We start from the raw sequence: 13,092 nt of genomic DNA, 5'->3' as shown, positions 1-13,092 counted from the left end.
AACAGATGTCATTATATAGGAACTATAGTAGACTATAACAGATGTCATTATGTAGGAACTATAGTAGACTATAACAGATGTCATTATGTAGGAACTATAGTAGACTATAACAGATGTCATTATGTAGGAACTATAGTAGACTATAACAGATGTCATTATGTAGGAACTATAGTACACTATAACAGATGTCATTACAGTGTCTTGTGAAAGTATTTACCCCCTTGGCATTTTTCCTATTTTGTTGCTTTACAACCTGGAATTAAAATAGATTGTTTTGTATCATTTGATTTACACAACATGTCTATGTAACCGTGAAATGGCTAGCTAGTTAGCGGTGGTGTACAGCAATCTTTAATTCATACCACAGATTCTCAATTGGATTGAGGTCTGGGCTTAGATTAGGCCATTCTAAGACATTTAAATGTTTCCCCTTAAACCACTTAAGTGTTGCTTTAGCAGTATGCTTAGGGTCATTGTCCTGCTGGAAAGTGAACCTCTGTCCCAGTCTCAAATCTCTGGAAGTCTGAAACAGGTTTCCCTCAAGAATATCCTTGTATTTAGCGCCATCCATCATTCCTTCAATTCTCTCTCAGGGTGATGAGAGGTGTTGGGTTTGCACTAGACATAATGTTTTCCTTGATTGCCAAAACATGTTTGCTTATTTTTTTCTTTAAGCAATGGCATTTTTCTGGCCAGTCTTCCGTAAAGCCCAGATCCATGGAGTGTACGGTTTAAAGTGGTCCTATGGACAGATACTCCAATCTCTGCTGTGGAGCTTTGCAGCTCATTCAGTGTTATCTTTCGTCTCTTTGTTGCCTCTCTGATTAATTCATGCCCTCCTTGCATGGTCCGTAAGTTTTGGTGGGCTGCCCTCTCTTGGCAGGTTTGTTGTAGTGCCAAATTCTTTCCATTTTTTAATTTACATTTACATTTAAGTCATTTAGCAGACGCTCTTATCCAGATCATCTTATTAATCATGGATGTAATGGTGCTCCGTGGAATGTTCAAAGTTTCAGATATTTTTTTATAACCCAACCCTGACCTGTACTTCTCCACAACTTTCTCCCTGACCTGTTTGGAGAGCTCCTTGGTCTTCATGAGGCCACTTGCTTGGTGGTGCCCCTTGCTTAGTGGTGTTGCAGACTCTGGGACCTTTCAGAACAGGTGTATACATACTGAGATCATGTGACAGATCATGTGACACTTAGATTGCACACAGGTGGACTATATTTAACTAATTATGTGACTTCTGAAGGTAATTGGTTTCACCAGATCTTATTTAAGCATAGCAAAGAGGTTGAATACATATGCACGCTCCACTTTTCATTTCATTTTTTTTTTTTGAAACAAGTATTTTTTTTCATTTCACTTGTGTATGTCCATTACAAGAAATCCAAATAAAATGTATTTAAATTGTAGGTTGTATTGCAACAAAATAGGATAAACGCCAAGGGTGTGAATACTTTTGCAAGGCACTGTAAGTATTAACTGTGTGTAGAGGAGATCACACACCCTCTTCTGGTGTGTAGAGGAGAGATCAGGATGTCCACAGAGACTTGCCATCATAATCATGGAAATTAATCTGTAACCAAGCAGGGTTTACCACCATCTAAGGAAGAATATGCACATTCATTGTAGCTACACCGCCATGCAGAGTAGATGATAACCATGTCACCATGACAACCATTTCACCTTGATAGAGAAGAGGAACAAGGTTGGAACACTGGGTGTGCTGGTTGTGTGTGAGAGAAGGAATAAGGTTGGAACACTGGGTGTGCTGGTTGTGTGTGAGCGAAGGAATAAGGTTGGAACACTGGGTGTGCTGGTTGTGTGTGAGAGAAGGAATAAGTTTGGAACACTGGGTGTGCTGGTTGTGTGTGAGAGAAGGAATAAGTTTGGAACACTGGGTGTGCTGGTTGTGTGTGAGAGAAGGAATAAGGTTGGAACACTGGGTGTGCTGGTTGTGTGTGAGAGAAGGAATACGGTTGGAACACTGGGTGTGCTGGTTGTGTGTGAGAGAAGGAATACGGTTGGAACACTGGGTGTGCTGGTTGTGTGTGAGCGAAGGAAAAAGGGTGGAACACTGGGTGTGCTGGTTGTGTGTGAGAGAAGGAATACGGTTGGAACACTGGGTGTGCTGGTTGTGTGTGAGAGAAGGAAAAAGGGTGGAACACTGGGTGTGCTGGTTGTGTGTGAGCGAAGGAAAAAGGGTGGAACACTGGGTGTGCTGGTTGTGTGTGAGAGAAGGAATACGGTTGGAACACTGGGTGTGCTGGTTGTGTGTGAGAGAAGGAATACGGTTGGAACACTGGGTGTGCTGGTTGTGTGTGAGAGAAGGAATAAGGTTGGAACACTGGGTGTGCTGGTTGTGTGTGAGAGAAGGAATAAGGTTGGAACACTGGGTGTGCTGGTTGTGTGTGAGAGAAGGAATAAGGTTGGAACACTGGGTGTGCTGGTTGTGTGTGAGAGAAGGAATAAGGTTGGAACACTGGGTGTGCTGGTTGTGTGTGAGCGAAGGAAAAAGGGTGGAACACTGGGTGTGCTGGTTGTGTGTGAGAGAAGGAATAAGGTTGGAACACTGGGTGTGCTGGTTGTGTGTGAGAGAAGGAATAAGGTTGGAACACTGGGTGTGCTGGTTGTGTGTGAGCGAAGGAATAAGTTTGGAACACTGGGTGTGCTGGTTGTGTGTGAGAGAAGGAATAAGGTTGGAACACTGGGTGTGCTGGTTGTGTGTGAGAGAAGGAATAAGGTTGGAACACTGGGTGTGCTGGTTGTGTGTGAGCGAAGGAAAAAGGGTGGAACACTGGGTGTGCTGGTTGTGTGTGAGAGAAGGAATAAGGTTGGAACACTGGGTGTGCTGGTTGTGTGTGAGAGAAGGAATAAGGTTGGAACACTGGGTGTGCTGGTTGTGTGTGAGAGAAGGAATAAGGTTGGAACACTGGGTGTGCTGGTTGTGTGTGAGAGAAGGAATAAGGTTGGAACACTGGGTGTGCTGGTTGTGTGTGAGCGAAGGAATAAGGTTGGAACACTGGGTGTGCTGGTTGTGTGTGAGCGAAGGAATAAGGTTGGAACACTGGGTGTGCTGGTTGTGTGTGAGAGAAGGAATAAGGTTGGAACACTGGGTGTGCTGGTTGTGTGTGAGAGAAGGAATAAGGTTGGAACACTGGGTGTGCTGGTTGTGTGTGAGAGAAGGAATAAGGTTGGAACACTGGGTGTGCTGGTTGTGTGTGAGAGAAGGAATAAGGTTGGAACACTGGGTGTGCTGGTTGTGTGTGAGAGAAGGAATAAGGTTGGAACACTGGGTGTGCTGGTTGTGTGTGAGAGAAGGAATAAGGTTGGAACACTGGGTGTGCTGGTTGTGTGTGAGAGAAGGAATAAGGTTGGAACACTGGGTGTGCTGGTTGTGTGTGAGAGAAGGAATAAGGTTGGAACACTGGGTGTGCTGGTTGTGTGTGAGAGAAGGAATAAGGTTGGAACACTGGGTGTGCTGGTTGTGTGTGAGAGAAGGAATAAGGTTGGAACACTGGGTGTGCTGGTTGTGTGTGAGCGAAGGAAAAAGGTTGGAACACTGGGTGTGCTGGTTGTGTGTGAGAGAAGGAATAAGGTTGGAACACTGGGTGTGCTGGTTGTGTGTGAGCGAAGGAATAAGGTTGGAACACTGGGTGTGCTGGTTGTGTGTGAGAGAAGGAATAAGGTTGGAACACTGGGTGTGCTGGTTGTGTGTGAGAGAAGGAATAAGGTTGGAACACTGGGTGTGCTGGTTGTGTGTGAGAGAAGGAATAAGGTTGGAACACTGGGTGTGCTGGTTGTGTGTGAGAGAAGGAATAAGGTTGGAACACTGGGTGTGCTGGTTGTGTGTGAGAGAAGGAATAAGGTTGGAACACTGGGTGTGCTGGTTGTGTGTGAGCGAAGGAAAAAGGTTGGAACACTGGGTGTGCTGGTTGTGTGTGAGAGAAGGAATAAGGTTGGAACACTGGGTGCTGGTTGTTGTGTGTGAGCGAAGGAATAAGGTTGGAACACTGGGTGTGCTGGTTGTGTGTGAGAGAAGGAATAAGGTTGGAACACTGGGTGTGCTGGTTGTGTGTGAGAGAAGGAATAAGGTTGGAACACTGGGTGTGCTGGTTGTGTGTGAGAGAAGGAAAAAGGTTGGAACACTGGGTGTGCTGGTTGTGTGTGAGCGAAGGAAAAAGGGTGGAACACTGGGTGTGCTGGTTGTGTGTGAGAGAAGGAATAAGGTTGGAACACTGGGTGTGCTGGTTGTGTGTGAGAGAAGGAATAAGGTTGGAACACTGGGTGTGCTGGTTGTGTGTGAGCGAAGGAAAAAGGGTGGAACACTGGGTGTGCTGGTTGTGTGTGAGAGAAGGAATAAGGTTGGAACACTGGGTGTGCTGGTTGTGTGTGAGAGAAGGAATAAGGTTGGAACACTGGGTGTGCTGGTTGTGTGTGAGCGAAGGAATAAGTTTGGAACACTGGGTGTGCTGGTTGTGTGTGAGAGAAGGAATAAGGTTGGAACACTGGGTGTGCTGGTTGTGTGTGAGAGAAGGAATAAGGTTGGAACACTGGGTGTGCTGGTTGTGTGTGAGCGAAGGAAAAAGGGTGGAACACTGGGTGTGCTGGTTGTGTGTGAGAGAAGGAATAAGGTTGGAACACTGGGTGTGCTGGTTGTGTGTGAGAGAAGGAATAAGGTTGGAACACTGGGTGTGCTGGTTGTGTGTGAGAGAAGGAATAAGGTTGGAACACTGGGTGTGCTGGTTGTGTGTGAGAGAAGGAATACGGTTGGAACACTGGGTGTGCTGGTTGTGTGTGAGAGAAGGAATACGGTTGGAACACTGGGTGTGCTGGTTGTGTGTGAGAGAAGGAATAAGGTTGGAACACTGGGTGTGCTGGTTGTGTGTGAGCGAAGGAATAAGGTTGGAACACTGGGTGTGCTGGTTGTGTGTGAGAGAAGGAATAAGGTTGGAACACTGGGTGTGCTGGTTGTGTGTGAGAGAAGGAATAAGGTTGGAACACTGGGTGTGCTGGTTGTGTGTGAGAGAAGGAATACGGTTGGAACACTGGGTGTGCTGGTTGTGTGTGAGAGAAGGAATACGGTTGGAACACTGGGTGTGCTGGTTGTGTGTGAGAGAAGGAATAAGGTTGGAACACTGGGTGTGCTGGTTGTGTGTGAGCGAAGGAAAAAGGGTGGAACTCCCTTCTTGTGCTGGTTGTTTTTAAGATGAAGAATACAGTTTGAATAACATGCTGGTTGTGTTTAGGTGAGAGGGGTTCCCCCAAGCTGCGATGGAGTATTTGACAAGGGTGTGAGTGTTTTGTAGTCGGCTAGATGTTTTAAAGAGTCGTTTCTGTGAGAAAGAACCCTCTGGTGGTGGCCATGGATATATTTTTCTGTTCTGTGTGTGATGCTAACACAGATATAATCTTAATTTGAGCCATCTTGATACAACAGGAAAATAATCCTGCAGCAACAGAAAATGTGAAATATCATTTGGATTATAATTTTGTCACGCCTTCTCCCGCTCTGGAGCTCAAGGGCGCCAGGATGCCCTTCATTACACGCACCTGTCACCATCATTACGCACATCAGTGGTCATTGGACACCTGGAATTCTTCATATTTTGATTGCCTTCCCTATATCAGTCTGTTTCCGCTGTTTCATCCCTTTGTCAACATTATTGTTGTTACGTTTCCCCTATCCAGACACTGTCCGTATTCTGTTCCTGTCCGTGGTTATTAAAAGTTCACTCCCCGTACCTGCTTCTCCTCTATAGCGTTGATTCATTACAAATTTATGGACATTTTTTTAGGGTTTGATAACGCTTTTGTAAGGAAAGTTATCCTGCAACAGGGTGATCAAATTAAGATCCTACATCTGTAGTTAAAATGGTTTTATTTGTTCAGTGGAATAGAACCATTAAAGTAGATTATCTGCAGATGAAGTATTTCCCATAGTGAACCTGTTTTCTTTCACACAGTAGATGCAGAATTATTAACATTAGGGCAATGAAACATTTCTGTGAAAGATCTTCATTTTAAAGCTAACTTCATAGTCTTCATGTGCAAAACCTAATGACTTTATTTATATGCAGTGATGTTTCACAGAAAGTTAAACCATAATGCTCTAATGATATGCAGTAACCTACATTCTGTCAGAACCTATATTCTGCTACATAATCTTTGTATTTCAATATGTGTGTTAAACTGTTTGGGTTTCTTTTTGTGTGAGTGGTTCTGTATATGCATAAGGAATGCATACATTTGTTATTAGCAAGTGTTTTATTACTTGTGTGTGTGCTTGTGTGTGTTTTTCAATGACACCCCCTCCCCTTTCCTCCTCTAACTCTCACCCCCCTGTCCTGTAGTGCTGAGTAGTGTAATGGCAGTTTTCTGTGGGGACCACTAAAGGGATTTGGCCATGTTTGAAGTTTTAAGTTTTAATAGTCGTATGTACAGCATACACATGGAAGAGAAGGCCGCCCTGCCTCAGCCCCTCCTCAGCCTTGCTTCAAACTTCAGCCTTGCCTCAAAGCTCTTCCTTGCCTCATTCCTGACTCAGCCCTGCTGCCTCATCAACCCTGTCTCAGTCCTGCCTCAGTCTTGCCTCTCACCCCTGTTTCAGCCTTGTCTCACAGAGTTCTTCCATGGCCCTGCCTCACACAGTTCTGCCTCTGCCCTGCCGTATACCCTGCCTCAGCCCTGCCTTATACCCTGCCTCAGCACTGCCTTATACCCTGCCTCAGCCCTGACTTATACCCTACCTCAGCCCTGCCTTATACCCTGCCTCAGCACTGCCTTATACCCTGCCTCTGCCCTGCCTTATACCCTGCCTCAAACAGTTCTGCCTCAGCCCTGCCTTATACCCTGCCTCTGCCCTGCCTTATACCCTACCTCAGCACTGCCTTATACCCTGCCTCTGCCCTGCCTTATACCCTGCCTCACACAGTTCTGCCTCAGCCCTGCCTTATACCCTGCCTCTGCCCTGCCTTATACCCTACCTCAGCACTGGCACAGCTGCTTTCTATTTATCATTAAATTCACTCCAAACCTTTCTGTTTCAGTTCTGCTGCCAGACTCATAATTAACATTTCAACTTGTGTCAGAGGCCTGCGTTATCCCTCCTCACCGCCAAAACCACCAACAGACTAAACTATTTCAATAACATTAGAAAGCAAGAGAGAGTTGGGGAGTGAGAGGAGTTGAAAGCGAGAGGGAAAGAAAGAGGGGAGGGGGAAAGAGAGAAAAAGTAGTGAGTGAGGGGGGAATAGAGAGAGAAAGTAGTGATAGTGGGGGATAGATAGAGAAAGGAGTGAGGGAGTGGGGATAGAAAGAGAAAGGAGTGGGGGAGGGGGGATAGAGAGAGAAAGGAATGGGGGAGGGAGGATAGAGAGAGAAATTAGTGGGGGAGTGGGGATAGAGAGAGAAAGGAGTGGGGGAGGGGGGATAGAGAGAGAAAGGAGTGGGGGATAGCGAGAGAAAGGAGTGAGGGCGGGGGGATAGAGAGAGAAATGAGTGGGGGGATAGAAAGAGAAAGGAGTGAGAGAGGTTGGAGAGAGAGAGAAAGGAGTGAGGGGGGATAGAGAGAGAAAGAAGTGAGGGAGGGGGGATAGAGAGAGAAATGAGTTGGGAAGGGGGGTGGAGAGAGAAAGGAGTGAGGGAGGGGGATAGAGAGAGAAAGGATTGGGGTACGGGGTAAAGAGTGAGAAAGGAGTGAGAGAGGGGGATAGAGAGAAAGGAGTGAGGAAGGGGGGCTAGAGAGAGACAGGAGTGAGGGAGGGAGGATAAAGATTGAATGGAGTGGGGAGAGGGATGGAAAGAGAAAGGAGTAGGGGGGTATAGACGGAGAAAGGAGCGAGGGAGGGAGGATAGAGAGAGAAAGGAGTGGGGGGATATAGAGAGAAAGGAGTGGCGGAGAGGGATAGAAAGAGAAAGGAGGGAGGGAAAGAGGGAAAGAGAGAGAAATGATTGGGGGACGAGGATAGAGAGAGAAATGAGTGAGGAATGGGGGATAGAGAGAGAAAGGAGTTGTTTAGGGGGGATAGAGAGAGAAAGGAGTGGGGGGAGGGATAGAGAGAGAAAGGAGTGAGGGAGGGATAGAGAGAGTAAGTGGTGATTGAAGGGGGATGGAGAGAGAAAGTAGCGAGGGAGGGAAGATAGATCGAGAAAGGAGGGAGGGAGGGAGGATAGAGATTGAAAGGAGTGGGGGAGAGGGATAGAAAGAGAAAGGAGTGGGGAAGGGGGATAGAGAGAAAGGAGTGGGGAAGGGGGATAGAGAGAAAGGAGTGGTGTAGGGGGGTTAGAGAGAAAGGAGTGAGGGGTGGGGATAGAGAGAGCTAGGATTGAGGGAATGAGGACAGAGAAAGAAAGGTTTGAGGGGGGTGGATAGAGAGAGAGAAAGGAGTAGGGGCAGAGGGGTAGAGAGAGAAAGAGTGTGGTAGGGGGATAGAGAGAAGGGTGTGGGGGGGTAGAGAGAGAAAGGAGTGAGGGACTGGGGGAGAGAGAAAGGAGTGAGGGAGGGATAGAGAGAGAAAGGAGTGAGGGAGGGAGGGGTATAGAGAGACAAAGGAGTGAGGGAGGGGGATAGAGAGAGAAAGGAGTGGGTTGGGCAGATAGAGAGAAAGGAGTGGGTTGGGGGGATAGAGAGAAAGTAGTGGGTTGGGGGATAGAGAGAGAAAGGAGTCGGTTGAGGGGATAGAGAGAGAAAGGAGTGAGGGATGATGGATAGAGAGAGAAAGGAGTGAGGGATGAGGGATAGAGAGAGAAAGGAGGAGTGATGAGGGATAGAGAGAGAAATGAGTGGGTTGGGGGATAGAGAGAGAAAGGAGTGGGTTTGGGGGATAGAGAGAGAAAGGAGTGGGTTGGGGGATAGAGAGAAAGGAGTGGAGGATGGGGGATAGAGAGAGAAAGGAGTGGGTTGGGGGATAGAGAGAGAAAGGAGTGGGTTTGGGGGATAGAGAGAGAAAGGAGTGGGTTGGGGGATAGAGAGAGAAAGGAGTGGGTTTGGGGGATAGAGAGAGAAAGGAGTGGGTTGGGGGATAGAGAGAAAGGAGTGGAGGATGGGGGATAGAGAGAGAAAGGAGTGAGGGATGGGGGATAGAAAGAGAAAGGAGTGGGTTGGGGGATAGAGAGAAGAAGGAGTGGGTTGGTGGATAGAGAGAAAAAGGAGTGAGGGATGGGGGATAGAGAGAGACAGGAGTGAGGGATGAGGGATAGAGAGAGAAAGGAGTGGGTTGGGGGATAGAGAGAGAAAGGAGTGGGTTTGGGGGATAGAGAGAGAAAGGAGTGGGTTGGGGGATAGAGAGAGAAAGGAGTGGGTTTGGGGGATAGAGAGAGACAGGAGTGAGGGATGGGGGATAGAGAGAGAAAGGAGTGGGTTGGGGGATAGAGAGAGAAAGGAGTGGGTTGGGGGATAGAGAGAGAAAGGAGTGGGTTGGGGGGATAGAGAGAAGAAGGAGGGGGTTGGGGGGATAGAGAGAAAAAGGAGTGAGGGATGGAGGATAGAGAGAGAAAGGAGTGGGTTGGGGGATAGAGAGAGAAAGGAGTGGGTTGGGGGGATAGAGAGAGAAAGGAGTGGGTTGGGGGATAGAGAGAGAAAGGAGTGGGTTGGGGGATAGAGAGAGAAAGGAGGGTTGGGGGATAGAGAGAGAAAGGAGTGGGTTGGGGGATAGAGAGAGAAAGGAGTGGGTTGGGGGATAGAGAGAGAAAGGAGTGGGTTGGGGGGATAGAGAGAGAAAGGAGTGGGTTGGGGGATAGAGAGAGACAGGAGTGGGTTGGGGGATAGAGAGAGAAAGGAGTGGGTTGGGGGATAGAGAGAGAAAGGAGTGGGTTGGGGGATAGAGAGAGAAAGGAGTGGGTTGGGGGGATAGAGAGAGACAGGAGTGGGTTGGGGGATAGAGAGAGAAAGGAGCGGGTTGGGGGGGAGAGAGAGAAAGGAGTGGGTTGGGGGATAGAGAGAGAAAAGGAGTGGGTTGGGGGAGAGAGAGAGAAAGGAGTGGGTTGGGGGGATAGAGAGAAGAAGGAGTGAGGGATGGGGGATAGAGAGAGAAAGGAGTGGGTTGGGGGATAGAGAGAGAAAGGAGTGGGTTGGGGGGATAGAGAGAAAAAGGAGTGAGGGATGGGGGATAGAGAGAAAAAGGAGTGGGTTGGGGGGATAGAGAGAAAAAGGAGTGAGGGATGGGGGATAGAGAGAGAAAGGAGTGGGTTGGGGGGATAGAGAGAAAAAGGAGTGGGTTGGGGGGATAGAGAGAAAAAGGAGTGAGGGAGGGGGGATAGAGAGAGAAAGGAGTGGGTTGGGGGATAGAGAGAAAAGGAGTGAGGGATGGGGGATAGAGAGAAAAAGGAGTGAGGGATGGGGGATAGAGAGAGAAAGGAGTGAGGGATGGGGGATAGAGAGAAAAAGGAGTGAGGGATGGGGGATAGAGAGAGAAAGGAGTGAGGGATGGGGGATAGAGAGAAAAAGGAGTGAGGGATGGGGGATAGAGAGAGAAAGGAGTGAGGGATGGGGGATAGAGAGAGACAGGAGTGGGTTGGGGGATAGAGAGAAAAAGGAGTGAGGGATGGGGGATAGAGAGAGAAAGGAGTGAGGGATGGGGGATAGAGAGAAAAAGGAGTGAGGGATGGGGGATAGAGAGAGAAAGGAGTGAGGGATGGGGGATAGAGAGAGACAGGAGTGGGTTGGGGGGATAGAGAGAAAAAGGAGTGAGGGATGGGGGATAGAGAGAGAAAGGAGTGAGGGATGGGGGATAGAGAGAGACAGGAGTGGGTTGGGGGGATAGAGAGAAAAAGGAGTGAGGGATGGGGGATAGAGAGAAAAAGGAGGGGTTGGGGGATAGAGAGAGAAAGGAGTGGGTTGGGGGGATAGAGAGAGAAAGGAGTGGGTTGGGGGGATAGAGAGAAAAAGGAGTGAGGGATGGGGGATAGAGAGAGACAGGAGTGGGTTGGGGGATAGAGAGAGAAAGGAGTGGGGTGGGGGGATAGAGAGAAAAAGGAGGGGGTTGGGGGGATAGAGAGAGAAAGGAGTGGGTTGGGGGGATAGAGAGAGAAAGGAGTGGGTTGGGGGGATAGAGAGAAAAAGGAGTGAGGGATGGGGGATAGAGAGAGAAAGGAGTGGGTTGGGGGGATAGAGAGAGAAAGGAGTGAGGGATGGGGGATAGAGAGAAAAAGGAGTGAGGGATGGGGGATAGAGAGAGAAAGGAGTGGGTTGGGGGGATAGAGAGAAAAAGGAGTGAGGGATGGGGGATAGAGAGAGAAAGGAGTGGGTTGGGGGGATAGAGAGAGAAAGGAGTGAGGGATGGGGGATAGAGAGAAAAAGGAGTGAGGGATGGGGGATAGAGAGAGAAAGGAGTGGGTTGGGGGGATAGAGAGAAAAAGGAGTGGGTTGGGGGATAGAGAGAGAAAGGAGTGGGTTGGGGGATAGAGAGAGAAAGGAGTGGGTTGGGGGGATAGAGAGAAAAAGGAGTGAGGGATGGGGGATAGAGAGAGAAAGGAGTGGGTTGGGGGGATAGAGAGAGAAAGGAGTGAGGGATGGGGGATAGAGAGAAAAAGGAGTGAGGGATGGGGGATAGAGAGAGAAAGGAGTGGGTTGGGGGGATAGAGAGAGAAAGGAGTGGGTTGGGGGATAGAGAGAAAAAGGAGTGGGTTGGGGGATAGAGAGAAAAAGGAGGGGTTGGGGGATAGAGAGAAAAAGGAGTGGGTTGGGGGATAGAGAGAAAAAGGAGTGAGGGATGGGGGATAGAGAGAGAAAGGAGGGGTTGGGGGATAGAGAGAGAAAGGAGTGGGTTGGGGGGATAGAGAGAAAAAGGAGTGAGGGATGGGGGATAGAGAGAGAAAGGAGTGGGTTGGGGGGATAGAGAGAGAAAGGAGTGGGTTGGGGGGATAGAGAGAAAAAGGAGTGAGGGATGGGGGATAGAGAGAGAAAGGAGTGGGTTGGGGGGATAGAGAGAGAAAGGAGTGGGTTGGGGGGATAGAGAGAAAAAGGAGTGAGGGATGGGGGATAGAGAGAGAAAGGAGTGGGTTGGGGGGATAGAGAGAGAAAGGAGTGGGTTGGGGGGATAGAGAGAAAAAGGAGTGAGGGATGGGGGATAGAGAGAGAAAGGAGTGGGTTGGGGGATAGAGAGAGAAAGGAGTGGGTTGGGGGGATAGAGAGAAAAAGGAGTGAGGGAGGGGGGATAGAGAGAGAAAGGAGGGTTGGGGGATAGAGAGAGAAAGGAGTGGGTTGGGGGATAGAGAGAAGAAGGAGTGGGTTGGGGGATAGAGAGAAGAAGGAGTGGGTTGGGGGATAGAGAGAAAAAGGAGGGGTTGGGGGATAGAGAGAAGAAGGAGTGGGTTGGGGGATAGAGAGAGAAAGGAGTGGGTTGGGGGGATAGAGAGAAGAAGGAGTGGGTTGGGGGATAGAGAGAGAAAGGAGTGGGTTGGGGGATAGAGAGAAGAAGGAGTGGGTTGGGGGATAGAGAGAAAAAGGAGTGAGGATGGGGGATAGAGAGAGACAGGAGTGGGTTGGGGGGATAGAGAGAGAAAGGAGTGGGTTGGGGGGATAGAGAGAAAAAGGAGTGAGGGATGGGGATAGAGAGAGAAAGGAGTGAGGGATGGAGGATAGAGAGAGAAAGGAGTGGGTTGGGGGATAGAGAGAGAAAGGAGGGTTGGGGGATAGAGAGAAAAAGGAGTGAGGGATGGGGGATAGAGAGAGAAAGGAGTGGGTTGGGGGGATAGAGAGAGAAAGGAGTGGGTTGGGGGGATAGAGAGAAAAAGGAGTGAGGGATGGGGGATAGAGAGAGACAGGAGTGAGGGATGGAGGATAGAGAGAGAAAGGAGTGGGTTGGGGGGATAGAGAGAGAAAGGAGTGGGTTGGGGGGATAGAGAGAAAAAGGAGTGAGGGATGGGGGATAGAGAGAGAAAGGAGTGGGTTGGGGGGATAGAGAGAGAAAGGAGTGGGGTGGGGGATAGAGAGAAAAAGGAGTGAGGGATGGGGGATAGAGAGAGAAAGGAGTGGGTTGGGGGATAGAGAGAGAAAGGAGTGAGGGATGGGGGATAGAGAGAGACAGGAGTGGGTTGGGGGATAGAGAGAAAAGGAGTGAGGGATGGAGGATAGAGAGAGAAAGG

The sequence above is a fragment of the Oncorhynchus keta genome, chromosome 35 (genome assembly GCF_023373465.1).
Source record: "Oncorhynchus keta strain PuntledgeMale-10-30-2019 chromosome 35, Oket_V2, whole genome shotgun sequence".
Taxonomy (NCBI): domain Eukaryota; kingdom Metazoa; phylum Chordata; class Actinopteri; order Salmoniformes; family Salmonidae; genus Oncorhynchus; species Oncorhynchus keta.
This window is presented reverse-complemented; position numbering follows the sequence as displayed.